Below are 17,713 nucleotides of genomic sequence, written 5' to 3' on the forward strand. Positions count from 1 at the left end.
TACACTCACAATTATGTACAACGTCAACGTTGACGAGGACGACGCCATCGACGTTTCAACCCCAATGATTTCTTTTTTTTTTTCTTTCATTTTTTGCATATATAGCTAAATATTTGTCAAAAAGTTTGAAAAAAAAAATCCACACACAAAATTTTCCTGTTTTTCATATTTAAATATTCATTTTTGTATTATCAAATTTTCAAATATGACATACTCTGCTGTTTTAAATTGCAGATGACACTTGAAATAAATAAAAAAAAAATCCTTTATATATTTTTAAGTTTAAAATAAATAAAGTTTGAAGGAAAAATGAAAATATATATGAAAAAATTCACCTGGGTCTTGTTTATGAATATTTATATATGTATTTTTTTTTGTAATCATTTTAAATGATACAATGTGATAAGAAGTCGATAAAAAAAAATAATAAAAACGACAAACAAAAGGTTGTATAATATTTGATGTTATTAAATTCGTAGGGCGCGGAATGACCTTATAACTCTTTTTTTTTGAACGACAAACACAAAGTAAAATCCAAAAATAGAAATATATATATAAAAATAATAACAAAAATTTGTAGATAATAAAATCGAGTGATTGTGTGTGAAGGATAAATATATTTATAAATAGTAAAAGACGGAAATGTTCATGATATCCTTGAAAGGATTAAAATTGTCTTTTTTCTTTTTTTCGATTTACCTTTAATTTGAAAAATACCTACAGGGCAATATCGAAATAAAAAAATATATAAATAAAATTAAATAGATATAGAGATTATCATTGAGTCGAAAAAACAACTGATCGTTATTTACATTTTTATCTACATGTATATTGTCTAATAAAAGAGGCAATTGAAAGAAAAAATATAGGTCAAATGATGTAGGAAAAATAACGATAATAATAAAAACACTTAAAAAAAATAAAATGATATTTTTATTGTCATTGAAAAATATACATAGCACATAGCCATAAATTAATGTTGCGAAAATGAAAAAATATATAATAAATAAAATTCAAAAGCGAAGAAGATGAGAAAAAATAATAATGATGAAATTATTTTTTGACATGATGATCCGTTGTTTTAAAATATTGTTAGTTATAAATTGTAAATGTATACTCTTTTGTTCATTATTATTTCGTGTATAATATATTAATAAAGTTTGAAAATTTAAAAAATATATTTTATGTTTTTATATTATATGCGTGATAATTTTATGTTTTAAATATTTTATAATAAAAATAAACTGGTGAGCTAGTTCGTCAAAAGTTTCATAGTAAAATTGACTTGTTCAACAATTCTCATCTCTGGTGAGAGGAATAAAAAAAAAAAAAAAAAAGAAATGTATATATGAAAGCGAGCTTTTCATCCAGCTGAACGAATCCATTGTCGACCCTTCGTTGTAATGGATGTCTGCATGATTCAACGTAGAAAGAGTACGACAATAAAATTATGGAAAAAAATCTAATGAAATGAAAAAAAAAAAAAAAAACTTTTTAAACCTGGAAAATGGCTTTTTTTTTAACTGTTTTATTTCAGTTCAATCTCAGATGAGACATATAGCAAGAATGAAAAAAAAATTACCTAAATCGTTTTATTTAGTTTTTTTTTTATTGCAGTCCTTTGGAGAAATGAAATTTGCTGATTATGCGGCTTTATTTTTTATTTTTTAGGCAAGCAGATACACCTAAGGCAAACACAATTTTTTTTTCATTTTTTTTATTATACTTTTATTTAATCAAGTAAAAAAGCTAAAAGCTCAATGAACAGTTTAAATTTTTATTTTAATATTTTAAAAATATTTTAAAAATATTAAAATATCTATTCGAAATTGAAATCAGAATAATGATTTTTTGAATTTTATTTTAACGTTATTGAAATGTTCAACAAGTATGGACCATGGAAATCACTTGTATTTATTTTTCAATTTTCCCAAGTGGTTATAGAAATTATAAAAATCAATCAAGTGGTCTGGCAAGTTTCAAATATTACTAAAAAATATTTCCCGCATGATACGATATTGAAAATTCAACACAAAATACTAGAAATCATATGAAAAAGTTTGGACAAGTTGAAGAACCAACCACATAATTGCTCATTGAGAAAAAAAATTAGCAAATACACAACAAGTTTTCTCGTTAACGAAATTAATGATTTTTGTATTTTATAAAAATTAAAAATACTTTCTATAGAAAAATTTAATCAAAATATGACAAGCAATTTTCGATATATGATTGATGGTTATACAGAACAAATATTTCGCGAAAACAACGTAAATATTATTTACCCTTATTTTAATAAACAAATTTGTCATCAAATTTCTTATCGATATTTATACAGTTTGATTAATTTATTTCGAACCCTTATAAGTAAAAAGAAATATGACTTATTATGGTCAAACATTAATACATTATAAATGTTTTCAACTCAGCCATATTTTAAGAGCTTTTATAAACGTGACTGGCAAACGAATTGCATAATGTGAATCAAGTTTATATCCATCAATTGGAGTAAGCAATAAAGACGGATCGAAAAATAAAGAGAACCAAAAGGAAAAAAATAATACCAGGGCCAAAATGAAATGATCTAAAGAAATGGGAAATTCTCTAGAGAGCGCCAAAGGCATCCGGTAGTTTTAAACACCAAAACTAGTGAGTGTACGTGTGTGTTTCCCTTACAAAAGTTAAACATATCTGTATACAGATCTAACAAACTTCAATGGAAATTTTAGAGTGTAACACACATACCGACACACTTTTATTTTGATGAAAATAAAATAAAAATTTATATACGGTAATTTTGAAAATTCGTTTTAGTTGAAGAAACTAGATAGTTCAATTTGAAGTTTCTACTTTGTTTCTTTGGGGAATATATCTGCAGATGTATTGAGATAAAATTGCTAACACGGGAAATCAAAATTGTTGAACAAAACTTTATATACATTTTTGAATATTATTTATATATAAATTAAATAGTTTTATTATATTTGTAAATTATATTATTAAAATAAATAAAATATATATAGATTGTTTTATATCAATGTTGTATGACAATTGTTTAACTTGAATAATTTAGTTTTCAGTAAAAACCACTCAAGTGCAAATTGCAATACAACTTGGTTTCAAAATTAAATTGCTCGACCATTAACATAACTAAAATGTTTTCAATTTCATTGTGGAGTTAAGGGGCTTGCCGAGATATGGTAGCCTAAGCGTTTCTGCTTTGAACAGTCGGTACTCGTTATCCAAATTTATACGAATGCTGTAATATGCAAATTGAGATGTTCAAGAGGTAGATGGATAGAGGGTGGCAAAAAAAAGGAGGAAAAAAAATATCAAAATACGATGAAAAAGTGGAAAAACATGAAAATAGTAGTGGTGTGTGTGTCTGTGTGTGTAGGAGATCTACAACAACTTCATTTGGTATGGTGAATTTATTATCCGCAATAAATTAAAAATAAAAAGATCCAACTAATCTGGTGACTCTCGTATAATCACCATTTCAAAATTAAGTGAAACCCGAAAAAAAAAATGAATAAACATCGGGTTATTCTCGTTTTTTTTCGACTAGATTTTATTTCAAATTTTAATATACGTTAAAATATTATTAAAAATATATGAGATGAAAAAAAAAAGGTTTTTTCATTAAGGGGAAAATTATTTATTGCAAAAATTTATTTTATTATATAGATATGAATTATATATCGTAATGGATATATAAAATATTAATTTTCAGAATATTTTAATTAATATTTTGTATCAAAAAAAAAAATAACAAAACTATTTATTATAAAAAATAATAATAAAAAAACTTGGAGAAAATATTTTTCAACAAAAATAAAAAATAACGTAAAAATTATACAAACTATATTTGGTTTTTTTTTTTTACTTTAAAATAAATTTTCGTTCAAATTCAAAAATTGCATTTTCAATTCGAAAAATTTTTTATTCTATAAGAATAATTTATTTTTTTTTTTCAATGAATTTAAATATTATTTTTTTTCTTTAAATTTCATTTCAATAATAATTGATATCAGTTTGAAAAATCTTATCGAGTTCTTGACTAAAAAAAAAAATTAATAATAATAGCTATCTTAATAAACATTTCAATTTTTATGATCAATAAAAATATATTGACTTCATAGATGAAAAATAAAATTTTATTGAGGAAAAAAAAATTTTTTTTTTACGATCCAATGATGAGTATAGACTATCAAAATAATACAGATAATCCAATCAAAAAATCCACTCGCAAAAAAAAAATTAGTACCAAACAAAAGCTAAATTAAAATGACTTGATTTATTTTTTTTTTAAATACACATTTATATATTTATTTAAAAAAAAATATTAATAATTATTTTTCTCCATTTTTAATATTTTTAATTTGTCTATTAACAATTTTTAAATAATTATTATCCAACTGTTTTAAATTGCAGATAATATTCAAAGCAAAAATAAATAAACTAATTTGAATAAGAAAAAAAAAAAAAAATTTAACATTTTGGTTATTTTTAGATGTCAATATTAATTGAAAAACAATTAAATGTTTTTATATCTCGAAAAACAATCTATAATAATAGTCGATGGTATTGTTGATTTTCCTCTTTTGTGATTTGTCAAATTCGATACACTCAAGTCTCAACTGACATCATCCACACACACATTTATTTTCACTGTAAATGTAAAAGATCACAATTGATAATAATACTCTCCCTCAACATCAAATTCACATTGTTATTAATACACACACACATGTTAACTGTACATGAAAACAAGTGTGTACAATCTACACTTGATACAATTTTTTTTACCCTTCGTCATACACGGATGCTTTTCATGTTTTTATACTGTCAAAAAAAAATTATAAAGAAAATAAAAATTATCCATACAATATTCATGGTAGATTACCACGAACATTTTCAGTTTTATAAGCTAGTATCATGTATAAACTTTTTTTTTTTCGTAAATTCGCGTGTAATCCGATTGCCAATGCATGATGCGTGCTTATAAACGGAAATCGTATCAAACCAATTCAAAGAAATTGTACAAAAATAAATAAATAAAAATAAATAAATTGGAAAAAAAAGAGCAGCTAAATAAAACAAATTAAATATACTTGGGGATATAATATTATTTTCATTTTATATTTATATTGTTCTTCTTTTATTTGATTATATTTAATTTTTCACGGGTCAAAGAATAATATATTGTTTATCATTGAATTTGTATTTTATTTTGATTTTAAAAATTTATTTATTTTATTGTTGAAGAATAAGAAATTTTCAAGTTGACTATTCAAAGGAAAAATATTTATGTCGTTTGATGTCTTTGTCGGAAGTAACTTAGACCGAGCAATTGATTTAATTTCTATATTAAATTTATAGTGTTAAACGATGAGTAATGCGGTCAACGTATATATGATGCATTATCTTTTACAGTACAAGTAGTTAAATCACCCTCTTAACAATGTTCCAATTACCTATTTTATATTATCACTATTATATTGTATCTAGATTAATTACCAACTGTAAAATATTATAAATAATTTTTTTAAATACAAATACAAACTTAAACAATTTTTTAAAGTTATTTGAAATTTTAAACAAATTGAAAATTGGAAATAATTTATTAAATATCTTTGAGTATGTTTTTATAAATAAAAAAAAAAAAAAATTCAAACGTAGAATGAAAACACATAAAAAGCACATAATTTTGGTCGAAAGTTCATTGGAATATGTTAATTATTAAAAAAGTTGTGTTAATTTAATATTAAGGTAGCACAACATTATAAGAAAAAAAAAAAAAAAATTATTTAAATAAAAAGTAATTCAAATAAAAAATTAATTTAATCGAAGAATAAAAACACATAAAAAGCACATAATTTTAATCGAAAGTTCATAGGAATAAGTTGATTATTAAAGAAGTTGTGCTAACTTAATATTAAGGTAGCACAACATTATTCAAAAAAAAATTATTTAAATAAAAAGTAATTGGAATAAAAAATTAATTTTAACGGACAATAAAAACACATAAAAAGCACATAATTTTGGTTAAAAGTTCATGAGAATAAAGTAATTATTAAAGAAGTTGTGTTGATTTAATATTAAGGTGGCAAAAAAAAATATATAAAAGCACAAAAATCACGAGTTCCACACAAAAATTGCACACAAAAGGCATAAAATTTCAGTTCTAACTATATTCTAGAGGTTAAAATATATCTTTTATAAAAAAAACTTTCATATTATTAGCTGAAGAATAAAATACAAAATTTGTTTGAAAAAAGATTTTAAAAAATTTGACCTACGTCTCTTTGCTTGATGGTGAAACCAAGACAAATATTATTTTTCTTTTTCTTATATTATTTTCTAAAGTTAGTTTAAGAGTTTTCAACTTTACAAAAATTTTTATTGTTTAATCTCTGGCATTAATTAATGAATTAATTTTTTTTCTATTTCAATTTTAAATTAATATTTTAATGAAATTTTTTAATCTTGTATTGTAACTATATTTTTTTTTTAATTCAATTTTTTTTCTAATTATTCTTTGTGGTTTTTTTTTCCAGTTTCATTCAAGTGCATGTATTAAAAAAGAAAAAAAAAAATTTGCAATTAATTGCATGCTTCTAGGTCAATCAATGAACACTTGAAGAAAAATATTTAAAATTTATTTATTAATTTTTTTTTTTTAATTTAATTATATCTAGAAATACTATTCGATAATTAGTATATATATTTAATATAGAAATTGATTCTCTATTAATATGATGAATCTTTATTAAAACTATATTTACATGTATATATTTATTCGTGGCATTTGTGTGTGTATGTCTGCAAGTGATTGTATTGAAAGATTAGCAGCTTTTTTTTTTAGTCACTGATTTTTATTTGTTATAATATTTTATTTTTCTATTGCATGCAAGTAAAATACTTGCATATAATATATCTACATGTATGATGCATTGCAAGTGAGACCCTTTTTTATATATATTTTTTTTATTTTAATGTAACATATGTACTTGTATACGTTTGATGCCACACGATTGGCAAACACGCGATTGCGATTAATCGCAATGAAGATCGATCCAGCACTGTGCTAGAGTCCCGGCCGGGCTAGTTCAAGTTTCATTAAATAGCATAAGGGTAGTAAATTTATACTAAAAAAGAAAAAAAAAATAATAATAATATATAAATATTAAAAAAAATTAAAATATAAAAAGTAAATATAAAAAATCAGCACTCAAACTTTTAAAAGTTTAAGGATAAAAATTTTAATTTTTTTCCATTTAAAAATTATTATTAATAATGTCAACATGATACTTGAAAAAATTAACATTTAAAAATATTAATAGTACCAAAAATAAACTGTGGTTTTTAATTTTTTTCTATACAATTGTATAATAAAAATGAATTTTTTATTTGAAAAAAGAAAATAAATTATTTCAAAGAATTCGCTAATATTATTAATATTTTTATTTTAAACATTTATTATTGTTATTATTATTTATAATTTTGATAAAAGAAAAAAATTTTCTTTGTATTCTTTACTGGGTATTTTTATTTATATTTTAAATTGCGATTTTTTTTTTTTTTTTTATATTGGATTAAGAAAATATACTGTGAATGGAATACAAAAAAAAAAAAAATAAAATACTGCTTATTTATACGGAATACATTAACAAATTGAATTCTAAAAGCACAAAGATTTTGTTTTTTTTTTTATTAAAAATGTTGCTTTTAAGAAAAATTTATATATATTTTATAAAAATTAAAAATAATGAACGAAAAAAGAAAAATAGTTTAAAAAAAGAAAAATAGTTTAAAAACAGAAAAAATAAATAAAAGTGACTTATTCTGTTATAATTTTTTTTTTTTAATGTCTTACTGAATTACTCTGTAAACTAATTCTGACATTGTTCAAGTGCACTTTATCCCTATCTCCCATCTATATACAATTGATTAAAAAAATAAACTTAAAAAAAGGGTTTAACTAAAACTTCAAAAATATATATAAACTACTGTGTTATTTTCTGCTCAAAGTGAGCGACACACAGTCTATAGAAACTTTAACAAAGAAGTAATTTTTTTTTGTTATTTTAGCTGTTACCACTTGAATTCTTCAAGTTAAAAAGAAAAAAGAAAATTGAGTTTATTTTAAAGACAAGTGTTTGACAATTTATCATCGCACACAAAAAAAAAAGTATTTTCTTTGCAAATTGTTTTTTAAAAATATTAAAAGAGTTAATACAAAATGATGACTTGAATATTTATAATGATAAAAAATTCGCATGATAAAAACGCATAAAAATATAAATAAAAATGACGATAATCAGAAAAAAAAAAAAATAAATAATAATGCGTTCGTAAAAACAAATATATTCTCGTCATCTAAAAATTTTATTACATCGCATCACGCGTCATTATTATTTTATTTATTTTCTCTTCTTGTTATCTATCAATTTGTTGATTTTTACAGCTCAAAAAAAAAACATCCACACATATATTATATAACGAAAAATAAATAAAATAAAAATATCAAAAGTGTCAAAAGTTAAGCAAAGAAAAGAAACATATTCTAATAATAATTTATAAACTTGAAAATTATTTTTAAAATATTATATATCTAAATTGTAGTTTAATATATTTTTTTTAGCAAAAGACAGATGTGAAAACGCATGTTTTATCAAGGTAATATATATTCAAGTATAATATCTATTTACACATATATGAAAATGGGTGGAAAATGATGTATAAATGGTGGGAGACTAGTCTCTGGTGGTCCGGGTCGCAGAATAAAGCCGCCAACGATGAGGGTAAAAGAGGGACAAGAGGGTTGGAAAACTCGCAAACCGGGAGATCGATAGCACACCACAGCGACCCAGCTTTTGCCCCCAACGCAACTATGCCGGTAACTGCTGCCACTACACACACATACATTTTATTATTATTATTATTATTATTTTCTTCCATTAATATATTATTTTTTTTACCAACTACTACATTACTCCGATTTTTTTTATTTTTACATTTATTTTAAGTAGACTTTATCATGTACAACATAATTTTCACACCTGAAAATTATCGATTTATTATTAGTATTTATTTATTTATTAAACATATTGGTAATATAGAATTTTTAAATTTAAAAAATATATATTTAATAATAGATGCTATATTATTATTATTTTTTAAATTATTTATTATGTGTGAATGTTGACAAGGCTGTTAGCTAATTGAATGCACTTGTAACTTGAAATAATAGTTACAATATAATGATGAGATTTAAATAAAATTCACATATTGTTTATAAATTTATATTTATTTATTTATTTATGCAAATTGAAAACAAATATATATATTTTATTTATATAACAACAATTTGTATGTATGAGTATTATGTGTCAGGATAATGTTTTTTTTCTTTTTTGTATTTTTTTACAGTGAGAAACCCAAGATACTATAACTGCTTTAGAGTCGAGAGACGATGCTCCAAAAGAGTCGAGAGAAAAATAAAATAAGAAAATTGTATATAGGTATATATATAAAAGAGAATTTTTTATTTTTATTTACACAAGAAAAGAGTGCACTTATAGAGAACACTGTATATATACCCTAAAACATTATACGTGTTGAAAATAAATTTAAAATTAAAAATAATTATTACAACTTGAAAAATAATTTTTTTTATTATTTTATTTTTAGTTGATTATTTAAAAAAATAAATATTATTTATTTAATTTTCTTATTTGTATTATTAAATTATTTATTTATATTTAATTTAAATTTTAATTGAGATAGTATTTGATGGATAAAAAAAAGGAAATAAAAATACAATTATAAGCCAATCATTCGTGTAATTTTTTAAATGCGATATACAAGCGGGTGTTTATTGACCCCATGGGATTTTGTCAAGATATTTATAGATTTTATTATAGCCAATAAAAATTATATTGAATTACAAAGTATTATCTAAATACGTACTTTAAATAATTAAAATTGAAATACATCAAAAAATACAATTTATAAAATAAATATTTATTATTTTTAGTAACTTATATTTTATATCAAGTTATTGGTTGAGTGTGTGATGTGTATCTATATCATTTGCTATTTTTTATTTCATTTTTTGATTGAAAAAAAAAAAAAATATATACCCTTAGTCTAAGTGGCATACTTGACGAATTGTTTTACCAATTTTTTTATTTGACATCTAATACAAATAAAAATAATAAATATTTTTTTTTATTTTTCTAAACTCATGATTAACATTAAAAATTATCATTTAGAATTTTTCATCATCATTTTAATATTCATTCGATGGATCTTTCAATTTATTTTTTTTTTTGCACAAATATATAAAAATGATCTAAGCTTCAAAGTGCACAGTGATTGATAGATTGTAAAATTTTTAAAAAGTACTATTTTATTTATAAAAAAATATAATACGAATGATCATGATGATGAAGAGTAAATTGATTTTATAAATATAAATTAACTGTTATTTTATATGAAAAATCATAATGGAAAAAAAAAAATGATAGAAGAAAAAAAATAATATATGATACTAATTTCTGTGGATTTTCACTCGGACAAATGATTAATCACGGTAATATATATTGTTACATACAATAAAAAAATATATATAACAATGAAAATGATGATGATAATAGTAAAAATGAAATTCTAGGGTGTATATTAACGTCATGGATTTATCAAATTGGTGGATTCGTATTATGAAAGCCAATGCCAGCAAGTGTGTTAAACGAAAAAAAAAAGCAAAAAAAAAAATAAAATACTCTAAAGAGAGAAGAAAATCACGAATGTATATTGGAGTATGTATATTGAGAGATGAAAGATAGAAAAAAAAATAGGAAATATGCCGTTGGCGAAAATGCGTTTCATCATGATTTATATGAAAAAAAAATGAAAAGATAAGGACAATATGGCCCAAGACACTCATTTTTTTTTTTTTTTTTTTTTTCTCTCAAGAGTTTTGTATACGTGCTCTCATTTTCTGATGATTATATTTATCTATTTTTTTTTTTTCTATATTTATTTATTTTTATCGAATGATTTATTATTTATTTTTTAAAAGTTGCTTGTTAAAATGTAGAGGCAACAAAACCAAGCTTACTTATTATGGCTTGATATAAATAAAAAAAAAATTCATGACATTATTTTAATAAAGCAATGAATGACTTTATTTTTTACTTGAAAAAAATATATATACTTTAAGCTTTTGATCGCAATTCTCAAGTAGATCAAAACATTTTCAGAAAATTCGAAATATTTTTTGCAAGATGGCGTTCAAATTTAGAGTAAAAAAATTCATTTTATTTTACTTTTTTCATAGATATATCTGAAAAGGGTATCTTCAACTACGACCATAATATATTTCAAAAAAAATTTACGATTTTTCTAGTATCTAACACCACCATTATTCAATTGCTTTCAATAAAATACTGTTACTAAAAAAAAATTGAATTTCTTATCTATTTTTTTCAGGAAAACTAATTCATTTCTATTATAAAGAAAATAAAAAAAAATACAAACAAGTTCAATATGTTAATCGAAAGTACACAAATAAATTTATCGAGTAACACCCTATTCAGCTAATCTACAAGGAATAAAAGCGACAAAATCAAAATAAAAAAGCCACCAAATTCAATTGAAAAGAAAATTATTAAATTCAAAAAAAATCAATGATAAAAAATAGAAATTTTTCAAGAAAATTAAAATCAATTTGATGATGTAAAATAGAGTTGTTTTAAAAATTACTTGTAACAAAATCCAAGTGAGTATTCCCTTGTGAAACACAGCTGAAGCTGTAAAATCATAGACTAATTATAAACAACAATTAATCATACTAGATTATCCCATTGTTAAATTAGTATGAAGACAAATAAACAATATAAATCTATATCAGTATGTACATGTTGTTGTTCAAGGGACCATGAACATTCAAATGGAATAATCATTAAATCTGGTTGTTTCAAAATAGTGTTATACTGAGAATTGTTAGACGAAGAATTCTAAAGGATGATGTATGTTCTTCCCGCATGTTATAGTTTTTGAATATATATATATATTTATACAACTAGATGTTGGTTATGGTTTGGACTAGATGATGAAAACAAACAATTCATAAATGTAAGTGCAGTATTCATATACACAAACACACAAATAACACATAACAAGTAAATTTTATCAAATGGAAACTGCAAATGATGAAGCTTTCCAATTTGTAGATTGTTCATTTTGAATTTTCATTATATTATTTTGAAGATTAATTAAATAAAAATGTAAATTTTAAAATTTTAAAAATATTTAAATGTTAAATATAAATTTTTTAATTTAATTTGTATTAAAAAATTTTTAATATTTTATATTTTTTTTTATTTTAATTTCATATTTTAGTAAAATTAATGTAAAAATTTCAGTATAAAATTTTAAATGACAAAATTAAACATTAAATAATTGAAAAATTTAATTTTTAAAATTTACAATTTGTTTTTTATAAAAGTTCACATTACTCAGTTATTTTTTCAAAAAAAAAAAAAAATGAAAAAAACATAATCAATTGATAAATTAAAATAAAGTTTTAAAATTAAAAATAACAAAATGAAAACATTGTTATAAAGTGAGAATACTTAATTATAATTGACGAAACAATTTTCAATTTAATAGTTGTTGTTGTTGTTGTTGTTGTTATTTTAATATATATATGTTAATAATATTGTTAATGTTGTTTGTGTACTTTTAATGTCATCAAGTGACATGATCATGAGAGTATATCATATACATGTTATATACTATTACATAGTTAATATGTATTTGTGTATTTTTGTGTATATATATATTTACACTAACGATGAGAGAGAAATTTCATAGGACACTTTATAATTGCTTATACTGCTTGATATAACATTTGTGTCGTATTACAGACACGTGAATTTCCGTTATAGTTTTCCTACTGAAAGTTTTAATGTTAAACTTATAACCAACACTATAACTAAATATTGATGTTATGTAAACTACTGATTAAACTTTGCCAAGTTTAGTGTTGTTTTTTTTTATTATCAAATATATTTATTAGTTTGTTATTTTATTATTATTTAAATCAATTATTGTTACAATTATTTAAACAAAATATTAACTATATTTTTCAATTTTTATTTATTTATTTGTTTGAGATAAAAAGATTTAAAATCATTTAATATTGTTCAATGTTTTGGGTCAACGTTTGTAAAATTTATGAAATAATATTTATTTTTTTCTTCAACAATTGTTTGATTGTTAGAATTTCTTATTATTGATAGAGTCAAGAGGGTATATATATTGTAATATAAAGATTCAAGTTTTATTTTTCTCAATCTGATGAAAAGCTCAATTCTTTTTTTTTGTCATCTCTAAAAGTCTTTATCTTTGAACGACAGATAGGTCGACATAATACTCTCTCCATTTTCAGAAAAGATTACCTATATATACGCAATTTCAAGGTTATAAACTCTAATTTTTTTTTTTTTTTTTTTCTATATTAACTATTTTCTTCTCTTCTAGTTTTCGTTTATCATTTTAGTTTTACCCTGAAGAGTCATTTTTTTTTTTTTTTGTGTTATTATTACAACGAGAAAAAAAAATATTAAATGAAAAGTTTGCACTGGACTCGTGGGGAACATAAGAATAAAGCTATTTATTTATTTTGTTGATTTTTAACATTATTTTTATATTCTTATTAAAATTGTAAATATAAATTGCTAAAAGTTGATATAATTTGAAAACGAAAAACGTATTTTTTTTTTAACAAACCACGAACAATGAAACGTGAATTTTGTATTGTTTAATTTTTTTTTAAATAATATTTTCAGTAATTTGATTGAAATGAAATTTTCAATTAGTAAAATTCTTCTTTGAAAATTTCTTTCCATTGTTTTCATTGTGCGTTTCAGAATATTTTTTCTATGGTTATACAAAAAATATTTGTCATTGTATAATTCGAGTTTTAATTACATTTTCTTTTTTTTTCTATTATCTAGACTATTCGATTAAAGATAAATCAATAATGACAAAAATAAAAATAAGAAAATTAAAATCTCAAGCTTAATATAAAATCTTATTTAAACGGATTATTGATAGAGGATTTTCTTAGAATTAATATTGAATTACACAGTATAAACTTTGTGGAAATACCTCATAAATATTTTGATACCCATCTTTATGCACGAAGAATACCAAAATAAACATTATGAAATTTACTATATACATATAAGTCAAAATAAAATTCAATAAAATATGCTTCACCGTTGATAACGAAAAATTATTTTCAAAAACCAAATTCTTATCTGCAAAAAATAAATTCTTTATTTTTGGCACTTGATACATTCGAAAAAAAAAAAATTGAATTGATTTGCAGTAAGCCAGTGTGTTATCTAGTACACTAACAGTCGAAAAGTTATCGACAGCTATTTAAAATCTTCCGAAAAAAAAACCTCACAATAGAAATTAAATTATTATAAAAATTTCAAAAAGAATTTTTAATTCCAAGCTAATTTAATAAAGCCATAAAAGAACACAGTAAAAAAAAGAAGCAATTTTTTTTATCATAATCTAGTTAACGTTCTACATTACCGACTAGATCCTTTTGAGTTTTCAAAAAAAAATTGAATTAAATCTGCTCATCTCGAAATGTTTTTTAATTAAATTTTTTTATTTTATTGGTGAATGTGAGTGGCCACTTTGCTTCAACATCAAAGAGACTGGTTTTAAAAAATTTCAAATCCTGTCAACTGGATTGCTGGATATCCCAGCATGTTTGATTAAATTATCTGTGACCCTGACGTCCATATAAAATATATAGACACATATTTAATTCCTTTGAGAAGATAAATCAACACATTATCCGAATAAATAAAAAATACCATTGTCATTTATATTTATTTTTCATTATTCATCAGTCAATTAATGTGGATAAATTACAAAATATAGTTGAGAAAAAATAATACCTAATTAAAAAATAAAGTACACATGAATAAAAATTTCATGAAAGTAATAATTCAAGCTAAAATAAACATGCTATATTCCCAAGTGATGTGTATGCACACGCATGTAATATTCATTTATGTAAAAAAAAAAAGAAAAAGGAATTTCTTTCTTTTTTTTTTTGTCCTGTTCAAGGATAAAAAAATATTGAGAGAGTATTTACTGATGTAATTGATGAAGGTCAAATGAAAAATGTGAAAACAAATTACACTGATGTAAAATTTAAGAAATTTTAATGAAATAATAAAAAAGAAAAATAGTATTTTTTGAAAAAAATAAATTTTAATGAATTTATAGATTTTTAAATTTAGCAAAAATATATTTAATCGAAAATTCCCGGGATAATTTAATAATAATTATATCAATTTATAAATTGAAATAATAAAAATTTCATTAAAATAGCTGAACAATATAATAAATTTTAAATAGTATAGTAGATAAATTAAGAGAGCCAAGACAAAGTGAAAAATAAAACATAGCTAATTCTAATTTTGATTTGCCACATTGCATTGTCGTCCAAAGTTAATTTATTCAACATCTACATTACAATGATGTTTTATTTTTTTTTTTTCATCTACTATTTAAGCTAACTTTCTAAGTTTCTAGCACCATCATCCCAAAAAAAAATTGACATGAACATTTAACAACATAAATTAACCAAGTCAACTGTACAAAATGCATCTTGTGATTTATTTAGCACAAATTTAATTTAACATACAATAAAAATCATCAAAAAATATATCCCTATAAATTAAAACTTAAAGTTTTTAATACTCAAATAAAGCTAAGTTTAAATACAAAAATAAAATAAAACAAAAATTAAGAAAATATGTAAAATCAGATTAAATATAACGCCTCAAGAAAAAAAATATAAAAAATATAAATTTATGCAATAAAGTAATCACTTTGGGTAATAAAAATTAATAAACACAAATTCCTAGGTTATAAAAAAAACAAAAAAAAAAAAATTAAAATAAATAAAATAACATGTAGGGGCTGATATGATGTGCACGAGAAGAAAAAAAAAATAAAAAATATAAGGGATGATAGAAGAATAGTAAAATAAAAAAAATTTAAAAAAAAAAGAGAAAAAAAATTATAAAAAAAATGCGAAGCAGCTCAATAGGCCGGTGGAGGTTTTTGTGAGGGAAGAGGTGAGGGTCGAAATGAGGAGGGATGGTGGTGAGAGGGTGCAAGAAATGGGGATTATACGAATCTTTGGCAGAATGCGGTATTTTAGACACGCAGGCGCGACCCGGGCCAAAGGGTTTTTTTATTTTAAAAAATAGAAAGAGGGAGAGAGGCACAATTTGTGTCTAATAAGACACAACTACAAATACACAATTATTATATACATATATATATATAAATTAACATGTATTAGAAATATAAATTTTGGCACGATTTGCAAAATTTTCCAAGGCAAATCGATTCTAGCCAATTTTTTTTTTTTTTATAATAAATTTATATTATTATAGATTATTTTTTTTTTAAATGAAAAATATATATGTTTTCTATTAATATAGATTATTTTCTAAGAAAAAATATTTCTCTCATTATGTAATTAAAAATATTAATTAATGAAAAAAAAAAAAAAAAAGAAAATAAATAATCCAAAAGTTTTTTTTTTTTTTTGATCCTTTCTCAATGCTCAATCAACTTTTGTTTTTTTTTTCTTCTTTTTTTTCAACTAGTTATTAGTATTATTTATTATTGTTCTTTTTTCTTTTGAAAAGAAAAAAAACCCACTGGGATAAGAATTATTGGGATTAATTTTATGAGACAAGAAAAATGTAATAGAAAAAAAAAAAAAAAAAGTTTTGTATTGAAGTAATTTGACAACATGAATTATCCAGTTCAAGTTACAGGGAGAGATTTTCGAGGTTGTCATGATAACGATTGTGATTATGATACGCACGTGTTTGGCCTCTTAACTATTACTATTGTTATAGCAATTTTTTTCTATTTATCCCATTTTAAATATATGTATTATTAATGAGAAGATTTGATTTACTTAACTGCTGTACAAAATAAAAGCATTATACTATATTTATTTTTTCACTTTTTATTTTTATTTTCGCAAGTTTAATATTTACTCATTTGTATTTGCACAAATATTTATAATATATGAATATTCGTTTCGTGCAAATGAAGTTAAAAGAAATATAAAATTGTACAGATGAAAAAAAAATTATGTGGAAAACCAAAAGGGAGCTTTTTTTTTTTTCTTTTTATTACTTCTCTTGTGCAAACTCTTGGGATACATTACTTGAAATTTTTTATAACACATATATTAATATTTTTATTATTATATTGTGGTGTACAACATCGATTCCACTTAAGGGACACGCTCAAGATGAAAAAAAAAAGCGTGATATAGTGAAAAAAAAAAAGCATAAAAAACCAGGGTGATTCAAGGTGACCTTATTTACGTTACATTTGCGTTTTACTATTTATTTGGTGTATAAAAAAAATTTTTTTCTCGTTCATTATACTTGTCTGTTGAGTTTTACGATAATCCAAGTGATAAGATTATTTTAGGCTCAATGAATTTTTGTGTATACATACATGAACAATATTAGTAAAAATAAAAAAAAAAAACTTGACCTTGTATTTTAATTCAAGTATTAAAAATATACATGATTAATTTTATTGTTTCTGTTTTAATCAAGAAATCAAG

General features: G+C 22.1%; 2 protein-coding genes across 2 annotated transcripts in view; both read right to left on the bottom strand.

Moving 5' to 3' along the window:
* LOC122851436 (neurocalcin homolog) overlaps positions 1-17,713 on the bottom strand; it is a 45,150-nt gene that overhangs the window by 23,569 nt on the left and 3,868 nt on the right. The gene's annotated exons all lie outside the window — the stretch shown is intronic.
* The window catches only part of LOC122851438 (neuronal calcium sensor 2), a 41,595-nt gene that overhangs the window by 20,074 nt on the left and 3,808 nt on the right, over positions 1-17,713 (bottom strand). The window lies entirely within an intron of this gene.

Source organism: Aphidius gifuensis, linkage group LG3 (genome assembly GCF_014905175.1).
Source record: "Aphidius gifuensis isolate YNYX2018 linkage group LG3, ASM1490517v1, whole genome shotgun sequence".
Lineage (NCBI taxonomy): Eukaryota > Metazoa > Arthropoda > Insecta > Hymenoptera > Braconidae > Aphidius > Aphidius gifuensis.